Source organism: Zonotrichia albicollis, chromosome 5, assembly GCF_047830755.1.
Source record: "Zonotrichia albicollis isolate bZonAlb1 chromosome 5, bZonAlb1.hap1, whole genome shotgun sequence".
Taxonomy (NCBI): Eukaryota; Metazoa; Chordata; class Aves; order Passeriformes; family Passerellidae; genus Zonotrichia; species Zonotrichia albicollis.
The window spans coordinates 39797520-39821768 of record NC_133823.1 but is presented as its reverse complement, the minus strand read 5'-3'; the positions used below and the strand labels follow the sequence as shown (position 1 = coordinate 39821768).

Below are 24249 nucleotides of genomic sequence, written 5' to 3'. Positions count from 1 at the left end.
ATGTGCTGTTCCCACCATGGTTTAATTCACAGCCCCTTCTAAAGAAGACAAAAGTAGGTTTTGCAAGAGATACAGGTAGAAGAGCATGTAAAATTTCTGGAAAGAGAATTTTGCAAAGGCTTCTAGAAAATTTTGCTGCATGGCAATGTGGCCTCCAAAAGTCCTGTCCCACTTTTTCTCTCAGCAAGTTAGGAATTGTTCTCAAACTTCACTCTCTCCTGCACTCATCTGGGCTCCTTGGGGCAGACATATGTGGGATGGGCTGTACCAATCCATTAAATCACCATGTTTGGAAGATTTCCCTCTTAGCCATATCCAGCGTTTGTTTGGTTTTTATACCACGTGACTGAAAAAAACAGATAATGGGAAACCTGACAGTTTGGCAGTTACCTTTTCATTTTAGATTCAGATCCCTTAAGCTAAAATTGGGACTATTAAGTAAAATTTTCACATTCAACTCAAAGACTAAATCAGCAGGCATTCTGGAATATAAAGTGAGTAGTATACTCTATAGCAAAAATAAATGCTTTCATAATGATTTACATGTTTACAATATAACAGTGGCTAATGTGCAGTAAAGTCAAATCTCAATAAAAATGAGTTAATTAAATCTGATTTTAATGCTGAGAAAAAGAAATAAACATCATGCATGGCTGATATAAATATTAATTGCCAGCAAGATGACATATAAAAGCATAATACTCTGTTATAATAATGAAGCAAACCCTGAAATGGCAGACTGCTGTTCACCACTGCATATACACTGTCTATACACTGTCAGGGCATGGGAGACAGCTGCAGATCTTGTAAATAAGGTCTTATTAACTAGGGAAAAAGACCCCTTTTCTATTTCACCATTCTAAAATATGTCATAGCACTGAAAATACCTTTGTAATCTACTCTCTGTGTATTTGCCTGTGCAAATGTGGAATGAAAGAAACCAATTTTTCTGCATCTGTATTAAGCCACAAACTTATGGTCATGTTTTTTTGATAATGAGATAAAAGGATCCTCAAGAAAAAAAGGTTTCTAGAGAAAATATAGAGATTAAATAACTCATTGGTCCTTTCTATCAGACAGATCTTTCTGTGACATAGCGTCAAGTGAGGGACACATTCTGTGCATTTGTCCTCTTGCAATTTCATTCATATTTCTGTTTATTCAGAATGCCAAAATCAGTACTTTTGCAATGTTGCTGAAAAACAAGAACATTACAAAATTAGCTTCAGAATTTCACTGCTTATCTTTATCTGACACAAGTTGACATTGGTAATTTAAAAATCATAGCATTTCTTTTGACTGGTGCAGTGATCAGCTGGCATGCCTAATGCCATGGGATGCTGGATTAAATCCAAACCACATACTGTCTCTGTAATACATAGGGAAAGGCCTTTTCTTTTATTGCTCTATACACTTGGTTAAATACTCTTGCTCTGCTTCTCAGCTGATGTAAGTTGAAGTTTTGTTGAAGTCAACTTAGTGAATTAGTGAGCTCTGCCAACTCATAACTGCCCATGATTGTGTTCCTAAAATATTTATCAAATTATTGCACCAGCTTTGAAATTCTAGATGTGGTAGGAATGCCAAACATCAGATGTAGTAGACCAGCTTATTTTCAGAGCAGTTCTGCTGATTTCTGAGGCTCTGGTTGCAGAGTGAAGTATTACTCTATGTGAATAAGATAGTCCTGATTCAACTCCTAAGTCATTCGGATAAAAACATAAGTGCCTTCAAAGGAAAAAACATGTAAGTTCTTGGCTATTGGGATTCCTTTACTGATGAACTCCTGCTTCATGCCACTGGTGGATTCTCATGTGCAAATGAAAATGTCAGGTAGGTGATTAGACAGACTTTCTTATGGTGCAGCTCCACAAAACAAATGATGCTCCTGCAATTGGATTCCTTAGAGGGTGATTCTTATCCTATTGAAAGCATTAGCTGTGTCTTTGACACACTAATTTCTTCTGCAAACATGTCCAAATTATTGTTGCATGATGGATCCTTTGTATAGTATAATTTTATCACTTGTCTTCCCAGTGATTGCAAACTATAAAATGTTAAACTGAACATAAAAAGCCCTTACTGATAAGGTTTGTTTTAATATTTGTAGTTAAAAAGGTATTTTTGTTTATCAATCAATCAAATGAAAAATCACACTTTATTAGATGGGATGAAAAAATCTACTAGAATATTTTAAGATGGAAAGATTCTAATAAACTACATTTGGATAGGTTTTTTTTATAAGACAATCTAATACATACACATTATCAGTTTTTGGGGTTTTTTTTGTTGTTAATATTCTGGCTTCTTGCTTTTAAGATCATTCCATCTATGAGGGTTTTTTTTTGCTGGACTTGGGGTCCAGATAGAATTTGCTTAGACTTTTTGGTAACCCAGGGATGAGTGAAGCTTTGCTGCTTTTCAGTTTTTCCCAGGTGCTTCATTAGACTGTGACTTGTGCAGATTTACAAAGGTGTATGTGTGACTTTCATCAACAGAGCACACAAATATGCAAAGTCTATAATATTGATGAGACTGGAATGATTAAATGAGTGCAGGGAAGAGAAGCACATCTGGATGGCTCCCACATTAAATGTCTGAATGACAACAAATACATGATGACAGCAGTCGGGAAAGAAAGTGGAGTGGGTGAGAAAAATCTGGAGGCAAAGAATTAACTTTAAATGCACCAGTCTTTCAGACAATGTATCTTCTGCAATATTTTCCCTCTTCTCTTCTTAACCATGTGACAAAGATATAGAGAGTTGCCTTCATCTAATACTGAAATTTGTTAAAATAAGGATATCAGTGTCCTTAGATAAAGATATCTCCGTACCCCCTCCTCCATGCACTCCTTAGCACCATCCTCCCCCCCTGCTTCCCTCCTGGTTTCAAAGCTTAATTCACTGTACAGTCTTTACCCAACACCTTTTCCAACCAAGCCTGGCTTCTGGAGGCAGATAAAAAGCAGCAGCACACACATACAAGCAAGTCTAATGGGCTTGCCAAAAAGTTGGTTGAAGATAACTAAACTGAAGTTGAAGGCACTAGTGCTGGTGTGATTTTGCAGCTCAGGTTCACAGCTAGTCTCACTCTTTGTAAATTCAAAGGCTACTAAAGAAACAGAGAAGGTTTCTGTGAAAAGTAAGCATGGTACAGATATACTGTCTAGTTGACCTATGCCCAAAGACAATCAATGTGTGGCTTTCTTTTTTCCTTTCAATTCATTTATTTTCTAACAGCAGGAATGGAAAGGGATTCAGATATGCAAATATTTTAGTTTTGTATATTCTTAGATTAATCAAGAAGGCCTTCTCTGATAGACATGAAAGATACATAATAATGAAAAAGTAGCAATAAAAATGTTTGTCCTGACATCTGTTTCAAATCTTAAATATTTGAGAATGAACTGCTTCGAATAAATGTAATAAGCGAGGAGTTAAATTGGAGGACTGAGGGATCCTGGTAAATGACAACCTCAGTTACTTCAGTTACAGAATATAAACATTCACAAGGAGGTACAGGAACAAACAGGAATCTTTGTGCCAGTGATGGGTTGCTGTTCATTGTACTTCCAGAAATCCCTTTTCAAATGCTGATAAGCTGCAGTCTGCTGCTATTGCTCATGGCATTGGCAGTGCTACACACCAATTACCTGTCAAAGGTATTTTTAAAGCAAATGTGCAGCTTCTTGATTTTTGGCTTTATTCCTCCTACAAGCCAGAAAAAGGAAAGTAATAACAGGGTATGTCTGAACCAAAGTGTGTTTTTTTTCAAATGAAGAAAGATCATATTTGTTATTTCTCGCATTGAACAGAAAGTTTAACTGTGCCTGCTTGAAATGTTTAATCTGCAGCATTTGTACAGGGAGCCAAATGGTTAGAGCATTTTTTCAGCATCCCTCCCACTCCCAAGGTGACACTGGGAGAGGCACAGGTCCCCAGTGTCTCCTTGGGAGTGGGGCGGATGCTGAAAAAATGCAGCTGGGTGACAGTAGTATCCTGCTTCTCCCCTTCACTACTTTAGAAATCTGACCACGGAGAAAAAAATTTGAGCCAAGACTGGCAATGTAGTTGACATAAAATGATTATTTTTATTATTGAAGTCAGCTGAAGTCACATTTTTGGATACCATGGCATTCACCAAAAATGCTGTGCCTGGCTCTAACTATCCTGCAGCTGTCACAACTGTTGGTAGCACTTGGCTGTAGAGGCAAAGGACCATTCACTTTCCTGTTGCTGTGATGCTCACTTATAATGACAACAGAAATTAGCCAAGAACAGCATGTTTAGGTACCACCAGCGTGTTCCTCTGGATGCTTCAATGGGATAGAGAAAGACAACATCTCACAGCATCATGGGTGAACAGCCACTGACTTGTGCTGGGTCTATTCCAGCCTCTGAAATGGTGAGCATCTTCTGGAAAGAGGGGAAAGAAACAATGGTGGCCCACTATGCTCAGCTTCTATTCAGTCTGGCCAGATAGAGGTAGAGTAACTTTGGTTCTCTACTTCCCTCCAGTTCTCCACGTGCAAAACAGCTAATCATAATCTTAAGGCATGTTATTGAGCCAGGAGGAGAACAAATTAGAATGTTGACATTAGGATCCTAAAGTTGAATTTTGTGTAAAATTTTCCTATGTATGTAATTAATATGCCTCCTGGGGAAATGCAGCTGGAAGTTTCTACATGGAAAACTCTGTTTAAGATACACAGAGCTGTGGTATGCTAATCTAATTCAGAATTTAAAACTGAAATATAGATAAACTGATAATTATAGCTATGTAAATAACGCAACTTCAATTGTGTGTGAATGTCCTAACTGGCATGTGAGATGCAGACTACTGCCAATTTTTCATTTCCAGTAGAATCAGCTACAGCTGTGATTCCTACTGTGAAAATTTGTGTGTTACTGAATATGTATTTTTAATGAACCCAGTAGTCATTCACTCAACAAAAAGTCAGAAGCTTAATCCTCTTGTTTGAGGTTTGTGAAGAACTAAGTTTGGCATCCTGCTTGTTATGCTAAAGGAAACAACTGAGAGTTTGAAACACTTGTCTGTTTACCATATGACAATTTGGTGGTTTCTGCCTTTTTAGACAAATAATGTGGCAAAAGCCCCAATTCTAGTACCAGACCAATCTGGCTGAATGTGCCTGGTCAAAGAGACTGAAGTGTTCCATGTGCCTTTGCTTAATGTGCTCAGCACAGCACAAAGTTACTGCTAAATGGCTGCACTTTGACTTGTTTTCTGACTTCTAGTAGTATATTTTGATATGAATCAGTCCTTGAAAAGGTCTGTAATAAAAATTGGGGGTAAATATATTGTCACATGCAAATTAGATGCCTCTTTCATATGCCTAGTTCCATGTTGGGGTAGACAGTTTTGGAAATCCCAATAACCGTGCTTTGATTTGTGTACCTGAGTTTACATATATTGCCCAAAAATTAAGGGAAAAAAAATCAACATAGATACTGGGGAATTATTTTTTTTAGCAGAAATACCTTGAATAAGTTCTGTTCTTATCAGACGGCATGGATTTGCATCACATTGCCCTCTTAGGGAAATCTACCACATATGGTGCCTGTTATCTAGCTCAAAAATGGTCATTCATCTTGTTTCTCAGAGGCACACACCCCAATATTCTTGAGGCTGGGACTCCCAAGGATGTATGATGAGCTGAGGAGAAAGAAGTTCTGGGGCTGGTACACAGGCAGAGAATGACAGTGTAACCTCAGGGGCTTCTCTATTTTGGCAGGTTGGCGGCTGGATGTGAACTAGGTTCTGGAGCCCCCAGCCTCTGTAGTCAGAGCTGTCTGTTTTCTTGCCACGTCTAGCAACCTTGGACTGTTACATCTCCTTTGCTGCTTGCTTGGGGTACTTTTCTCACAGGAGCTGCACTGAACTGCCTCGCTGTGGCTCCATTTCTTTAAGGTTCAGTTTACCCTTAGACTACATTATATACTCCAGGGACCCCAAGACTATGTTGAACATTCAGTTCTTCCTTCTGCTGCTGTTTTCTGTTTTGCCAGCCCTTTTCATTTCTATTAGCATTATTTTGCCTTCTAACTGGGTATTTTTAGATGATTTTTTTTTTTGCCTCATTTGGACATTAATTGGATTTAGAGATAGAAATATTACAGTAAAACCATTTTATATTAGCTAGCTATTAATGAGGTTTCTTTGCTGAGTTAGTTACAAAATTTTTATAAAGAGCCCAGACTACAGCAGGAGAAGGGAACAGAAGCACAAATGACATATGTACAGGAATAAAGTGTCAGTGCCCTATAAAAAAGAAATACCTCCTGAAAACTAAAAGGGAAATCATGAAGCTTCAGAGTAAAGGAAATTGTACCAGATTTCCTGAAACATGGCATTTTGTCTACACTGCAGGAAGATGTGAAGTACTTTTTGACCTTAAAGTCTACTTCTGAAGCAGCTGTATAACAATGTCATCGTAAAGGGCCCTCTTCATTCACTGCTAATGACTTTCTTATCAAAATTGTGCAGTTTACAATCCAGAGGATGATTTTTGTAGTTGCTTGCACTCCTAACTGCTCTTGGGATCTAGGAATTGAGCTGCTTTTTGTGCCTTTTACATTACCACCAGTAATAAAAAACCTGCAATTCAACACAGCAAAATTCATTCCACTCTGGGAGCCCTTTGCAGTGCTAACTGAGGGAAGAGTCTTGGTTTTATCAGAAAGTTGATAGGACTCTGAGGCTTACAGGGTACTGATGTGCAAGAATGTGTTACTTAAGAACTTTCTTGTTTTAAAATATTTGAATTACCTTTATTTTCCTTATGTTTATAATTTCTCAGTTGCTTATTTTAGATAACAGCATTCCTTGGAAAGGAAAAAATTGATGTTGTCCTAAGCAATAATCATGCAGCATCTGGATGAAGGAGGCTTTATAGCAGAAGTCTTTACTGTGTGCTGGCAATTTTTTACCAGCTGTTTCTACTTAGAAACTGTTGCATTTTCATGCACAAACCTGTGTCCTGGATTCAGGACATTACTTGTGTTTCCATTTCTGAAATAAAACTTAGGAGGCAGTTGTAATTTAGAAAAATATTTTGTGACTCTGCATCAAATGCATTTATTCAAATGTATGTGTAAGGGCTCCTTTGGCAGTAAAGCCACTTAGCTTCGTATGGAAACCACTTTCAACATAAGACCTCTAATGTTTTTTGTCCGAGTACGTCTTCTAAGGACTTAAAAGTTGTATAGGAGATATATGGTTGGGAATAGACAGCACAGCTTGGCTCCAGGGAGTAAGGAGACACTTGGCCTGGCCTATATATTGCAATCCCCATCTAGATCTTGAGAACATTTCTTCTGACAGAATGGAAGGACAAACAACTCCCACTGCAAGAATGGAGCAGAGCTACAACAAGAATTATTATGACTGCAGCATTGTTGGGCAATATTGCTGTGTAAGATGGCTTTTTTTTGTTGTTTTTTTAGGGGTCTTCCTGGCATCCCATAATTCTGTGCACCATCTTTATGATTCCCATGCTTCAGGAGACACTGTAGTCTTTCAGCAACGGTAAGCTTTGCTCTCTCCTTGCATTGCCACTATGTTATATCAATAAAATGCCATCAGAATGTCTGCATTCTGATGCAGACAGAATCATCTGCCTGCCTTATAAGCAGATAAAATATATTTTGCAAACAAGGCTAATGACTTCAGCAGTTGAGGACTAATTGTTCCTGTAAGCTTTCCTGTAAGTTGTCTGGTAAACAGGAGTAGATAAAAGGCTTTAGAATTACCCAAGTCATACAAATAAATACATTAATAACATCTTCATATGCCCCACACATCTATTGGAAGAGGGTTTTCTGATGGCTTTGGTAACCTTCTCATTTCATGATACAGAAATTGATATTACTAAGTGTTTCTGTTGTTTATGCACTTATAAATCTCAACAAGATAAAAATTCTTCTCTGTTCTCACTGGAAAATAATTCTCTTTTGCCTATTGTGAACTATTTATGAAGTCTAAATGTAATGGAAGACATGAAGGTACATATTGTTATTGTTCTCTGGCTTTGCTCACAATATGTTTTGTGCTTTACAACACATCAGGAAGATAAAGACCATATATAAACACAATATATAAACACTAAGTGTTTTTTTATATATATGTAGTCATCATGAAATTTGTCCAGTGGTAGATTGTAAAATTTAGCAGTAAACAGTTCATTTTCTTACCTGAGGAAAACTAACATTTGATGTGTGTATGAGGAAAGATAATCTGAACTTTAGATAAAAGTTCTGTTCCATCTGCCAGTATTAAAGGTTTTCTCTATCACTGAAAGAAAATTCACTCTTTTTGAAAACGAGAAATGGATTTCACTGTGACTAAAACTATTCTTTCTAGTTAAAGTAAGTATTTTAGAAATATAATTTGGATCTGAAAGGTGTAGTAAGTATTTTTTTCTAAAATATCTCCCTCTGGTTTAATTGTGATACTGGCTGGATTTCTCTGTCCAGTTTCTGTTCATGTTTTCTGCTAATAGATGTATCTCCTGTCATAGGTTTATATTCACTATTCTGCTGGCTGGTAAAGGTTGTGTTTGCTTTTACATATTGGGAGGTGATGGCCTGAAATGATGCCTTGGCGTAATGGGTTCCCTACATTAGAGTCAAATACCAGAGGCTGTTTTAAGTGTCTGAACCATAAAGACCTTATTCTTCAGAATACTTGAGGAGTAGATTTGGAAAAGATAATGTGATGCCTATATAACACCTGTCATTTTGGGGGATGTGAAAGTGCTTTAGAAACTAGTACAGGTCTTGACTTTGATTTACACTCTATGAAATGTAGTTTTCTCAGGGAGGGAATTTGGAGGGAAAAAATAACTGTTTAGCAATGCACAGTTTAACTGGCGCAAATCGATATGAGCGGGATCATTTTTAATCAGCTTTTTTTTTGGCTGGTTGTCCTTTTTATTGTTCCATTTTTATTTTGCCATTTTAAAATGCCCCAGATGAAGTGAGGATAAACCAAACTAATTCCTGAAATGAAGTAATAAAGGACCTGCTCACTACTTTGGGCCTGTCTCAACACCATAAATCTTTGGAATATCCTGAGACTTATTGCCATAGTTGTACATTTCTCAGTAAGGTTCAAGGAAGGTGATTGCATGCCCTGTGCCACACACACATGCGTTTGGACTGTGATGCTGTAGAGGCTTCTGTTCATCTGTGCTGCCCATCCCTGGCCATCAGTAAACAAAAACTTACATGCTTTTATGCCACTGGTGGTTAAAATCTGCTGGAGCTGAGCTAAGCCATTCTCCCAGACTGTGACCTTGAGTGTGACAAGGACTTCTAACCCCTCTTAGACACTGCTGTTTACTTGTTCTGTTTTTGACAACCAGATAGAAAATTGCTCCATTGTACTTCTGAAGAACGGATTGGTTTCAAATTACTCTGAAAGGAAGCCAACAGAACAGCTAACACCGTGGGGCCAAGTTTTTAATGGTCTTCAGTCTGGCTCTTAAGTTTGTGTTCCCAGGTTCGCACTCTCAATCAATTGTAGAAAAAAGTAATTTCAGGCCCAATTAGATGTGACTCTTCATCTATCAGGTTCAGAGAAAACTGAATATATTTATGATTGAAAGGACAGTAGAAAAAACAGCACTTGAGCTTACCCTAGTGCAATTTGTTTTAGTGTTTTTTTTTCACTCAGGTTGTGTGGTCTTTTCAAGTTACAACAGGACTGCATGCTGGTTGCAGCACTCATCACTGCCTCTTTAATGATGAGAAGCATCAATATGTAATTTAGTAATGGAGCTAACTTTGCCAGAGATTGTGTGTTCCAGAAACTTCCCTGCCTGATCATCCAGGAGTAACTCTGTTGGTCACTCACCACCATCTGAGCTGGGACTGAAGCCCTTTCACTGCAACACACCCCACACTCAGTCAGACCAGGTTTCCTCGCTGACTTGACCCCAGTGTTCCCATAGCAGAGTCTCAGACATCAGGATCCTGTAAATAACTTAATCATAGTGCAACAACAGAATAAGCACTTGAGCTGATGCCTCTGAGTAGGTACCCTTAACAAAGGAATCCCTGGGCTTTTATACCCTCCCAGTCTAAGCATGGGAAAATCTGAGGGTCCTGAGCTCCTGCCATGTCTGTGAGTGTCCAGTGCCCTGGCTGGCACCGCAGGTCCCCGTACCCTTTGCTGTGCAAAGGTTGGTTCCAGTTCATGGCCTCTTGTTGGGGGCTCTCACCACCAGAGCTGAATTCAGAGCTGGCTCTGCAGCTGCTCACAGAGCTAGCAGCACTGAGTGTAGTGCCCAGCATGAGCATGTTTCTTCCTTTTCTACATCTGGAATTATACCAGGGGTTGAAAAGACACTAACAGATGTTAGTGTCTCCAGGTAATCTGCCATTTACTTGAGCCAGGACTTCAATTCCAGAGAGTGTAGATGGGGAAAATGTTGGGTGTGTCACAAAAAATTCAGTATCAATTGTCAGAACAGCTGTTAGAATCCTGCTTCATTCTGCAGGATGCTTCAGGAGTGGAACCAGAGAACAACATGCCAGCGAGAGAAACTATTTGGTCCAGAGTGCAACTAGTTTAGTTTCAGGATTTTGTGATTCTCTGACAACAGCAAGATTAATTTTCTTGCCCTTTTCTGTGCATGTCAGGATCTTGCAGCCTCTTCCCCTAGAAGAAGAGAAAAAGACTGAGCACAGAAAGAATTGAAAACAGCATGATTTTCAATACAGTGTCACCTAAAATAATTTTCTTCCTGGGGATCAATACTGTCCTAATTAAGGTCATCTTAAGGACTGATGTTCTTGGCAAATTTCCTTTTATAAAGACAGCTTTCTTAAATGCACTTTTTCATGTATCTGTTTTGTCATGAGTACCAGTACTGATATTCTCACTTTCTACTATGGAAATAACTATGGAAACTTGTGCTTTCTGTTAGAATTAACATACAAATAAAACTAGTGTACTCTACAAATGATCAAACTGAAACTTTCATATAGCAAAAAGTGCTTGGGAAGTGCTGTATGTATCTTCTTTTCTTACCTTGACACACCATTGCTTATAGTGAGTCAATATCTCATGTGAGGAAATGGCATTTGCTGAACATCAGGAAAAGGAAATTGGAGTCTGATATTTTGCTGCTCCCCAGAAAATCATGTGAAAGTCATCCAGAAAAGCTTTCAGTGCATTGTACAGCAGTTGTTAAATTCATTTTGGAACAGGTTGGCTTCAAATTCTGCTGTCTTGATGGCTGCTGTGAAAAGAAAGACATGTTCTGAAACCCTGAAGGTAGAAATCACATGCTTGGCTGTGTATTTCTACCCCTCATCTGTGGAAAGGGAGAAATGTACTTTGCATGGAGCAGATATCTGCTCTCAGGGCTGTTGGCTGCCTTCTTAAACTGCAGCTATCCACAATGGGTGGATGCTAGTGGAGGAGACTGCTTTCTGCCTATCTTTCTCATACAATTGCAGTCAAAGGCTGCCCTCAGGGAACCTGACCACTGTTTTCTTAAGATACACCTGAATCTTTAATTATGTGTGGCACAAGGCATTTAATTTGTGAGAAATGTTCTTTATTCGTTTATTGGTTTTCTTCTGTACAAGTTTCTTAGGATTTATAACAAATCAGCAAGCAAACAAAAACAGTTCCTTTCGTAGAGAACCTTTTTTTTTTCCATTGGAGGAAATGTACTACTAACTTACTGTAAAATGAAGAAAAAGGATATAGAGAGTAAAGTTTACCTTTGACACCTTTCTTTATGCTGTCGGTTCAAAAGGGTGTGATCTACATTTAATGCACCCCTAATGTTCATAATGAGAGGTTTCTGTACCCTAATGTTCTATGTTTAAAGTCTTTCAGTCTCTCACAGTCATTTTCTTAAATCATACAAAACAAATGAGCTTCTTCTTTCATGGGGGGTGAGGGGTTTTTGCAGAGGACAATGATTGCTCTCACATTCCCAGTGCAAAGTCTTAATTACAGCATCAGGAAACACTTCAAGTAGCCTATAAACATCTCTGCATCCTGAGTTTGGCAGGAGCTTTTTTGGCAAAGGCTGCTGGTGGCCTTACATTGATCACTTCAGTCCTGAGCTGCTATCTGAAAGATGTGCTGGAGGGAACAGCATCAGGCTGTTCATGCTCTTGGTCTCTGTGGTAGGCTTTCATCTACCAGATGTGTGATGGAACTCACAATCTCTTTAAATCAGAAGATCCTAATAAATAAAGATGAAGTTCCTCCTGTCTCTGATTAGTTTACTATATTGGGGGAAGTAGAAAACAAGCATTTTTTGTGGTGATATTTAAGGTGTGAAAGAACAGTTCAAAGCAGGCTTACATAAACATAAAGTAGATAAAATTTGGAGCTCTGTGGAACTCTCATGGGAGGGAAAAGAAATACCCTTCCTCTTAAATATAGCTCCCTTAGGTTGCTTTTGGTCAGTCCTACACTGCAGCTGTAAAGGATTCCAGCTTCCCAGCTCCAAGATGCAATTACTCACAGCTTAAGAGCCACACAGCACACAGGACTGAGCCATGTCCCCATAGCCAGGACACATTAGGGGAATGCAGTTAACCCTGGCTCCCTAGACAAGTCAGAAACAGTCCTGTAATTGTATCTGGGGACAGGCAGGTTGGACTTGAAGTTCCCTGACCCAATTATAGTTGTAACTCTGACAAAGCTTAGCTCTCAAAGCAGGTTAATAAGCTAAAGGGACAGATTCATGTTATGTGCAGAGCATGAAAGTTTCTTTGAAGCTGTTCCACAGTGCTCTAACCCGAAGTTCAACAGGCACTGCGCCAGTCTCTCTGCTGTATCCCATGTGAACTTCACATTGCTTTGCTTAGTAGTGACATTCGGAATGCTTGATGTATTTTTCATCATTCTTACAGCCTTGTGGATTAATGCAAGTCATATAGTCCCTTTCTTTAGCAGAGACGCTGCTTTTCCCAATTTTTAAAAACCATTTACAAAATCCTTTACTTTTACCAGTGAAGCCTAAACTTTCTTTTGTAACAAATAAATTCAGTTTTTCCTGTTTACTTATCTGTCTACTGCTTATTCCATTTTAATGGGAAATTGCTTCCCATGAGCAATTCCAATGAGTCAAAGCCAAATCTTTTGAAGATATACCGTGTTGAAGGAGAGGATCTAGGACTAAAGTGTGGAATAGATCTGTCTGTAAAAGACTCAATCACCCCATCATAAGAAAACATTTGGGATCTGCTTCAGGAACATTTCTGTAAGTAGGCACATGTACACTTAATATTTTGCAGTTGGGGGGAGCAGGTATTGAATTTTCAAATTACAGGGCTCTAATTGGTTCCTTAAAAGCCCTATGTTTCCTTTAGTCTTCATCATGTGAAACTTCCAACTAGTCCTAGAATGGCACCTGAGGTTTCCTTAGCAGGAATTTGGGCTCCACTGATGTTAATAAAATTTTGCCTTTGTCTTCAGTGTAACAATTACACACCTGCAGCTCAATAGCCTTTGTCCCATATTTTCATGCAAAGCTGTGTGGAGATGTTAATGTCACTTCAGTGAAACCACTTCTGGTTTCCAATTTTAAAAAGTGTTAAATTTTTAATAATATGGATTTCTTTAATGTCCTTAATAATATGTACTCATACAATTAAAATAAGTGAAATGTGCGTAGACTGGAAACAGGTACTGGGTACTCAATGAAAATACTATGACTTGCACTAAAAATCTCCTAAGAACATGCTTAATTCCAGATGCTGTCATTGGTACTGCATGTTGCTAGTGAAAAACAAGGCCAAATGGGCCTAAAGGAAAAGGCCAGCATGGTAAGAGCACCCTAAGGCATGTTTTGAATGAAAACTTGGGACACTGCAGTCATGAGTATGCTTATAGCTGGTCTAACTTATGGGCTGTATTTAAACTGATATAGCTAGCTTATGTATCAGTTACAACAAAAATATGAGCTTTAGGGGACTGCCAAAACCTCTGGATACATGGACCACTCACCTGTTATTTGGGCTAATGCACTGTAATTGCTATCTGAGCTAAATAGGTTAAAGATGGCACTGTTGTGTGCAGGTAGCTAAACCATCAAAAAATAACCTAGAGTGGTCTGGAAATAGCCCTGGAATGTTATATAGAATTCAGGGTGGGCTAACTTAAAGGACTAGGGAAAAAAGACCACGTGGCAGTTGAGAAAATAGAAAGCAGTGGGGGAAAAAGCAACATCCTAGCACATAGCTGAAATCTTGCAGAGATCACGGTGTGCTAAGATAAGGGGCCAGGAGAAGAATACATGTTGGTTGAGAAAATGAAAAATAGTGGGGAAACGAAGTGTAACTAGCACATGACTGAAATCTTATAGAAAGGAGTGAGAAAAAAGTGAAAAAGAAGCAAAGATTGAAAAGAAGAATTGTTTCTACAAGAAACAAAACCTGGGAACTAAAAAATCCTGAAGTTATCAGAAATGTGCTATAGAACTATTATTGAAATGGAGGAAAGAGAATAGATGGCAGAAAGTGAGAAATATGGAAAGATCACACAGAACGAAAGAAAACAAGGAGATTTCCAGAACCTTAAGAATAGCATTTTCTCGTGACTGTGCTTTTCTGCAGGATCTCAATTTTGTAACTTATTTTCTGCCTCTATTGCAGAAAGGAGCCAAAGCTTAAGGGCAGGAAAACAGGAAAGCATTCCATTGAAATCAAATCTAAATCCAGACACGAGCCTGGTTTTCAACTTACAGCCTAACTCTAAATACCTTTAAAGTTTTCTTGTCACTTAATTGCACTACAAAGCCTTGGCAGCTTCCTCACATCACAATTCTAAGCTGTCAAAGTAAGTAAAAGTAGATATAAAGCCCGTCTAGTGTCTGTCAACTTTTAGAAACCATTTTCTAGCTGCAATTATGTACCAAGCAATAAGTTTATTGTGTCAGGTCGTAAGGCCCAACCTACAAATTTTGGTTCATCAAATTTAGTTGAACCTTGCTTTATTAGGTGGCCTTCCTGGAACAATAAAATCCACCTTTATCATACCTGGAACTGGAGTCTTTGATCTCAGATTTTAAATATTGCATGTTTGTTTGAACTGACATACAAAGAAGAAAGATAAAACAACTAAAAATGCTCTCACTTCACTGTTAAGTGGTAGAAATGCTCTCAATTACATGCATAGACAGTGAAAAACTTTATAACCAGGGTAATTCCTAGGCACTTTTGGGGCATATATATAGCAACATGTAGCATTATGATAGCTTCACCTCACCCTTCTGACAAGCTACTGTAACCGCTGGGCCTCATGAAGAGAAATATTTTAAGGCCCCAGTTATCTCCTATGACAGTCCATGGAATATCGTAGCCTATGTTACCTTGTGGATGTAGTGCATCCATGTATAACAACTGCACAAAACCTCAAAGCTATTTTGTAGCATAAAATTGAAATTTTGTAGCATAAACAATGCTTAGATACTTTTCTGTTAATTAAGGAGGCACTATAAGAGCTAAGAGCAGGGATTAAAAGAAGTAAAGTTTTCGTAGTTTTGGTAAAAATGGAATTAAGAGTTGGGCTGGTCACATCAATGCCACATACCTATAAAATGTGGGTTCAAATAGAAGTGTTTAATCAATCATCACTGTGATTAGTGAATAGCAGAGTGGACTGATTCAGGTTTCTCTTGCTACTACGTGCGCTAGTATCAACAGCACTCAACTTATTTTCATGACATTACTTCTGCTTTGGACTGCTGCTAATGGGACTTGCACTATGACATTTACCCACACCTAACATAAAGTACACTTGCACTACAAACCAGTCAGTAGCCTTAAAAGCATATGTTATCAGTTTGCTGAGAATGGACAATTGTGAGCATGTGTGCTCATAAGGAGCACAGGTCTGATCGTTATATTGGGAAGAGAGCACAGTTCAGTTGGATTTCTGGCTGAGTTATTTTTAAAGGGTAGTGTTTTGAACATGGAGAAATGCAGTGCTGCAAATAAGAATTTATATATAAAATCTTAATGTTTTTGTAGAAATAGTAGTTTTCTTTCCTATGTTCTTTTGGAAAGAAATATTTGCAGGTATTTATATGGGTTGTGTGTTGCTATGGAAATGTCAGGGAGGGGTAAACAAAGAGGAACAATTCTGTTTATAAAGAAAACAGAAAACAGATGAGAGGAAGAAAATGTAATTATCCCCATTTTACAGCTGAGAAATTTGAACACAACAAAGATAAAGAGCCCAATTCTTATAGAAATCTATCAACCCTTTTAGATTCACCTGTCATTTGGGCATTGTTCTGCTTGCAGGGTGCTCCCAGAACACCAACAAATCATTATGCTCCCCTCACACTGTACCTTTTGCCTGCTTCTGCATTCAGATGCAACCTTTCATCATAGCTGTCAAAACTGTATTTTGTAAAAGGACCCAAGTCACCCTACCACCCCAGCTTCTAAAGAAATATTGGCATGACCCAGTGATCAATAAGAGAGCTCAGAATAGAAATAAAAGAAACTGGCACTACCAGCAATGAGACCCTGCTTTCTGTCCCACTGAATGTCACAGTGTGGATGTAGGCCCTCTATTCATAACATGTCACACTAACTTTGGAGTCTGATCATTTTCTTTTGTTTCAGATCTGACATTGGAGGAAGTGGGTGGGTCTTTCAGTATTCTGTTCAGTAAGTTCTGCAATCTTGACAGTAAGTTTTGCACTCTCTGATTGTGAATGGTGAGGACCAGAAACATCCCCAAGCCACCAAGAAGAGCTTATAACTGAAAACAGGTTCAAATTTAAATATGCAAACAATCTCAGTGACCACAGCCTTCCCACTCCTTCCTTCTGTTGGGCATTTCTGATCCTTGCACTCTGCAACTGATTGAGCGTGAGTTCAGGCTGCTGTTCAGAGTCAGAAGAAACTGTCTTAGAGACAGCAAAGAAATGCACCAGGAGAGGTGGAGGAGATACAGGAGAATGTGACCAGCCCCAGTCAAGTACTTAAAGGTAGTTTGATCCCACAGTTCTTTGTTAAAGCAAGGAGCCTGAGAAATAAAATCCCACAAAAAACCGTCTGTGTTAGAATCCAGTCCCAGCAGGTAAACAAGAAAATTTTTCCTCAAGATCAGAGTAAAAGGAACAGAAATTGTTCCTCAAGAACAGAGTAGAAGAGGACCTTCTGCACCTGCATTTTTTAGCTGCTTTGCCAGAGAGCCTGTACTGAGCCTGAGAGAGAGTTCAAGCAGAAGAATTTATGCTCTGATCCAGAATTTGGTACATGTATCTGTGGCCATAAAAACTGTAACTTTGGCATAAAAAAGCCATGCCATAACTATGTCTGCATATCCTCCTCTGAACTTGTAGAGTATTAGCTCCTGGTGAAAAAGTTGGTGGGGAAAAACCACCTGACTGAGGATCTTGGACTCATGCTAGAAAATGGGCTGCTTCTCTCTTTGGTCACAAAGCTGGGTGTCAAGAAATGTCTAGGAAGAAAGTTACTCTGACTCATCAGATAATAGCTGATTTTCATGCATCTCACTTCCATCACACTTCCACACCTCCACAAGGCAGTCAACCAGCACCTGATATTCTTGGATATCAACTCTGAACTCTCTTATTCTCTAGATGTTGTATATTTCTTTCAAAATAAATATTTTCTTTTTCTTGAGCTTCACTCTGTCTTGGCATGTCTTTCTGACTAGAGTTGTGCTCATCTTAGGTGAAAGATGGAATAGTCATCTAGTGGAAGGAATTGCCCAGAAAATGAAACCAGGTATCATTTAAATAACCCAGACTGTGTCACAGATTCAGCCTGGACTGAGACCAAAAGAATACTTAGAGCCTTTTTCACCTGAAACTTGAGGCATGTGTGGCTTTTTACATTTTCAATAAGGAGTGCATCACAGAAAAAATATCTCTGTTCATATGTGAAGTCTAGGAAGCTGGAGCTAGTAGAAGGTTTTTGCTTTTCCCCCAGAACTTGTTAGGTGACATACTTCACTAGTGTATGGGCTTGTCTCAGCAGCCTGTCTCTCATCTTTTGCTACACTTGTGGATAGAAATCCACAGTACTGTCATATTCCCTGTTCCAGTTCTGCCCCCACTAAAATCAGAAATCACCATTGCTTCCTTTCTAAGTCATAAAACTATCTATAGCCTTGCTTTGACTCACAGTCACCTACAGTTTTTGACATCCATTCCTATCCTTAGAGCCACTCCATGCTAATCTCATCTGGAAAAATCCTGCACTTGTTAGATCATGTCTCTCACTCTTTACTAATATATATCAGCCAAGACAAGACCTGGAGGATGCAGTGCTGTCATCTGGTGCTCGAGGCTCTTCGTCTATCGTCTGCTTTAAGCTTCCGCCCCACTTTGCTTCAGGAATGTTGGCTCTAACCTGGTAGGCTGGAGTAACAGTAACCATGTATAATGAAACTGAGGACTTCAAGAACAGCAGTGGAGGAATATAAATATCTTGAAAGCTGGGGAAAGACCATGATAGGACTTGAACACAAATCTGAATTGTGAAGGTTGTCAGAGTTTTATGAGCTGAGCATGTGTACAGGGTCATCTAAGAGGTGCAAGGAACTTTAGACTTCTAAATGTAAATGACAACATAAAGTAAATGCCAAATGTCTGGTAGGAGTATATGAGCATGTGGGCATGGAGGCAAAGAAAGTTTAGATGCCAGCACAAACTGAGATGTGTAACAGGGCTAAATCTCACTTGAGATGAAAAACCTGTGATGTCCCCAAGAACTGAATCTTGTGAATTCTTTCATCTTCTACAGCTGCAGTCTAACCCTACTTCAAAGTCATCTTTAGACTGTAAGGCCTCTTAAGCCACTATAGACGATAATTTCTAACAAATCCTAGTCTCAGACTGTTACTTAAAACAGCTGCTTATGTGATACATTTTTTCAGTGTTGTCCTTGGAAAAAAAATACTTCAGCAATAGAGCATGTCTATCCAACAAGGGGTAGCCTGTTTAATTTTTCTGATTCAGATTAAAAAAAAATTGTCCTTGGAACTGTTGTAACATTGTTGTCTTGCCTCTCTTAGAGCCTGTCTGTTTTGTTGTGAGGGGCAGGAGCAAGCTGCTCAGGCTGCAGCAGGGTGGCTTCTGAGCTTGCTTGAGTGATGTGCAGGTAGCAGGTGTGCATGTCTGCCTACACCTGAATAAATTGTCCAGCATCACTGAAAGAAAGGCTCCAAGGCTTTGAAGAATAAATCTTGAAAGCGGGTCTGACTCCTAATTCAAAATCTAATTTTCTCCTTGGGCAAAATTCAGATTCTTACCTCCAAATACTCCATAATACTGAAGTTAATTATGGGGGCTGCAGTTTACATACTTGCTCTAAGAGTACAGTAACCTAAAATCCAGTTGGAAAATTTCAGGAAGTTTATAATTATTTTCCAAACTCTTATGTGTGTTATGCCTTCTGGTTACTTCAAGATAGAGAAGAAAAGAATGAAAAATAAAAAATTATGAATAATACCTTGAAAATAATTCCAAAATATTCTAGAAGGTAAAAAAAAAAAAAAAAATCAATATTTTATTACATTTCATAGGCAATACAAACAACATGCTGCTCAGTACTTCAGCTACATACAGAGTTTTCCAGGTTCTGGCAATCACAGAATTTAAGAAGAAATATTGTCTTGTGATACTTTTTCCTTTTGAGATTGTTGATAAAATGCAGGGACTGGTCCAACATCACCAATTTGTTAACATCACTAGGAACGGTAATATGAAACAACTGCTTGAACTACTAATCCTGCAATCACTATAGCAGATGATAGAAAATGGACTAATCTTGGAAGTATACCTGTGCATGTGTATGTGTTTCCACAGCTGGATGGGGCAGTCAGAATGCAAATAAACTAGGCAGAAGAGGGAGACGGCTCATCTCAGATTTGTTGCAGGAAGAAGTGTTCTAACTATGATGTTCACTTTAGTTTTGGGCAACACAGGGGATCTTGACAGTTAGGAATCTTTGGTCTTTGCAGCTTGTGAAAAATATCAGTAAATCAGTAAGAGCCACTAGACATATCAGGGCTAGTGACAGACATAGGTCTATCTGTATGAATGTAAGTGCTTTGTTTGCAGAAATGGTACACACTGCTTTGCACTATGACTAAACAAAGATGTGGCTTCTTTGGAAAAGCTTACCTGTGTTAGTTCTACTCTCTGAGGGAAAACACAGATAGAGTAGGAGTTTTTCTGCTAACTCTGGGTACCACAGTCTGCTAAGGAGGATGGAGGGAGGAACTTTGGGGTTCTTCACACAAGAAAACTTGAGGATCAGATCTGCTATGCTTGTATTCAAAGGAAAAAAAGTCAGGTACAGGAATCTACTTTGACTTTAGATCTGAGGAAAGAAAATAAATGAGACAAAGTAAAATAAAAAAAATATATGGCCATGGCTGCTTACAGATAAAAAATCCTGCTTTTCATACACCCCCTCGTCTTTGTTATCATTATCTGTGACATAAAAGCAAAGACTGGCAGTTAAAGGAAGTATCTCTGTAAAAGCACAGGGAGTACAGATATGAGTATTTTCTTTTCTACAGCAAAGGAGAATGGAACTCAGTTCTAATATTAAAACAGAGAGCAAGGATATAAATATTTTACTTAGATATTTGCTGAGAGGAGAGAAAAGGCTCCTTTTTAGCATTAGCCCAATTCAGCGAACTTGAAAGGTTAAATAAACATAAATTCCTGAGAGGTAACAATGTGATATGGGTCTAGAGAGAGGATAGCAACATGAAGCTAGAGTATTCTCAGCAGTGCTGTTATAGAGCATTTGCTGTGCTAACATTACCTCATACTATAAATTGATGTATCTTTTGCTGTATTTTACTAGGCATTATAGTTTGTATTGTTGTTTGTATGCTTCCTCTGTGTTTTCCTATTGTATATTATAATAAGATACATAATTCTGCCACAACAAAAGCAGAAGAAATAAAGCTTGACTGATGGATGCTGCTTGTGTATTTTAGACTGTAGTTTGAAATCAGCCTGAATTTCCAAATTGACAGTAAATGAATATTGATACAAAACTCTTCATGTAACACAAAGCTTTTTACTCTGTGTTCTAAGTGTTTTCTTCCTTGACTGGCTGGGTTTGAGATGTCTTTTAACATATCTAACTGGGAGAATAGGAGTAAACATATTTCTAGTTCTGAAAGTTGCATGATACAATGATTCTGATTGATTAAAAATAGAACAAGCACAGGAAAAAGTATTCTTTGGAAGTTAGATCTTTTTGCTGCTTCTGCTTTATGTCCTTTTGATATCCAATGCTACAAGCAAATTCTACCTGACTAGAGAAGACAGAAAGTTTCTGGAAAATAAATACTTCATTCTCTTTTGCATCTGAGGGAGAGAGGAGTGGATTCTACTGAGTTTTGAAAAGTGTCTGTGTTGGGGGGGCATAGATTGTTTCCTGTTAGTAGCAACTGCCTTTGGAACTGCTCTGCCTCTCTTCCTTTCTTGCCCATGTAGAACCTTTCATCAGTTGAGTTCTGAATGAGTAAAATGTCTGAAATAAAAAGTACCCCATGTTGTACCAGATTTCCCATTCTTAGGAAAAAAAGTGGACCAGAGATACAGATAATATTCTTTAAATGCATACTGTCTAAAAGTCATTGCTAACACTGTTGTGCCCTCTATCAGTAACAGATCTGTGAATAAAAATTTGGCTATTGCTGAAAAGGGTTCAGTTACTTCTTCAGCTGATATAGCTAAAACTAGCACAGTTGTAACAGTCCTTCATTTATGACTTGAATGAATTATATTTAATTTATCCTTCCTAAATTAGAAATTAACTAAACAGTTTCAGGAAAATATTGCAGTATTTGAAAAGAAAAAGAAAAATGGCATAAGATGCTTTCAAGAAGAATAGGTGAAGATCCACAGAGCACTGCATCCACTTTTGGAGGTCTTTTGAACACTTCTAGGTTGCATATCTTGCTCATGTCTCAATTTTGTATCAGGTAGAGGCCCACCAACGTGCTAATCTCACACTTTCTGCATGAAAACCAGACTTTGATGGGACACATGCCTGTGATACCTTTATAGACTGTATATGCCCATTAGGCCCTCATGTTTTGTTGGACCAGCAAAACATGTTATGCCCCAGTTGCTTATTTAAGCAGTTAAAGAGATAGAGAGAGTTTGGACATGTTTTATCTTTCCAAAAACTATAATTTTGCTCAAGGACCAAGAGGAATAGCAAGAGAGGCTCAATAATCCCACCCAGATGTTTCCTTAAAAATGACAGAAAGAGGAAAGAGTTTATAATTGATGAAATCACAGTCCAGAGGTCCAATAATTGAAGAAAATGTAGTTAATTTCTGGCACCTTAAAGAGAAGGAATGGGAGACTATGTTCTGATGCTGGTGGCCATAATATGTCAGAAGGTGACTGATTTTCTTAGTTAGCTTCTTTCATGGTTGGTAGCAAGAAGAGATTCCTAAATAAGTATTAAAATGAATACTCATACTTTGATTCTTATAAGCTGTTTGCAAATTATGTTGAAAGATGGAAATACTAGATAATCTAAAGTACCACACTTCTCTCTCTCTTAAAAAAAAAAGGAAAACAAAAACAAACAAAACCCAAAGAAGAAGAACCAGAAGAAGAAGGTTGCTAATTTCTTTTAAGCATGATATGATATCAAATGCATGCTCATCTAGTAAAATATTTTTATTGGAGAAAAGCAATCATTGGTAACTTCAAAAATTTTAATGGGGCACTTACACACTGGTCAATAATGCTACATGTAATTATTTCTCTTTCACCAACACTTTAGTGTTGTCAGTTGACCTTTAATAGAGATTCAGTGATGTAAAACAGCTCTCTCATAGAATTCAAAGTAATGACACTGGCCCTTCTAAAAACTCAAATGACATCCTCAAGTTCAGCTAATTATAAATGATCCTGAATTATCTAGGATCATGTAAATATCAGAAGAGATTTTTTTTTGGCTACAAAATCCTTTGCTGTTTTCTGTGATTGGCAGTTTCCAATCAGTACTGTCCTTTTTAATTATCCTCAGGTTTTCTTGTAGCAAAATGGAGCCAAGAAAACATTTGAAGTCTCAACAGTGTCCCCAGTTGCCATGGTAGGAATAATAGACCTGAAAGTTAGATGTTATCAACATAGAGATTTACAAACTCGATTTTTCACATTGAAGTGAAGTGAAGAAGCTTATGTGAAGACTGATTGGTGTGGGTACAAGGATGTGGGCTGCATTTTAATTTTCCTTATCTCATTTATTGTGCTGCCTTAATGCTGCCAAGCTAAGTTCTTGACCAAGTTACAAATGGTTTATGTCTCATTATAGAGAACGTTAAACTGAAAAATTACCTCAGTATAGGATATCCCCCTCATGCAAGGTGTTCTCTATATGCCTAGACCCTGGAGTGAGCTCCAGCTCACTCCCCAGTTCACATTAACAGAGAGTGAAGCTGCATTTTTGCAGCTCAGTTTATGCAACTAATGGCAAACATAGCTTGCTTTATGTATAATGATACACTTTTGAGTGGCCTGTGAGTGACTGAATGCTGGGTTGTTCTGTAGTATGTCGTCCCCTTCTTCTTAACTATTGCTTCATGATTTACCTTTTGAGGTACAAAAGAGGCCAGAACTGCACAGGACTGTGTCTCATTGACAGGCAGCAGGCCCTGCTATGATAACTGGAGATATCTGCAGGAATTGTTAGAGCGCTGTAGAGATCTTCAGACACCATCTGCAGAATATGTGACAGTTTTACAATATTGCAACTGAATGAATGACAGATACATGTCAGACTGCAGGGTTCTTCCCTGCATTTGCACTACGTGGATTACTTCTTTCTCAGGATGTTAGCCAAGACTTTGATACATGGGAAAAATGGCTTTGAGAAAATAAAATTGTTAACCACATAGGATAAGACAATGTTTTTACCATCTGTGGTCCATTTAATCACAAAAGTTACATTAGAAAGAAGAAGTAGATCTATAGAGGGAATAGTTGTCCTGGTGTCCACATGGTCTGTGTCACTCAGGACTAGCTTTTGTCTGAATCAGTAGACTGAGCCTCTTCAGCAGGAGCGATGCTTTGCTTCTAATCACCTTCTACTTTATTTCATCATGGAGGAATTTGATCTGGAAGGATTCTGTGATCCCACAAGTATGACAAGTTGGAGTTAGTGGAGAGAGTTGCTTCTAAACTACTGATTACCATGCATCTGAGATCATAAGAAAAGT

The 24249-nt window shown here is 38.3% G+C and overlaps 1 long non-coding RNA gene across 1 annotated transcript in view; it reads left to right on the top strand.

The window, feature by feature from the left end:
• LOC113458843 (uncharacterized) overlaps positions 1-24249 on the top strand; it is a 387535-nt gene that overhangs the window by 235004 nt on the left and 128282 nt on the right. Inside the window, exon 4 of the long non-coding RNA XR_003379488.2 lies at positions 7470-7551. This is a non-coding gene — a long non-coding RNA (uncharacterized LOC113458843). The remainder of the gene's footprint in view (positions 1-7469; positions 7552-24249) is intronic.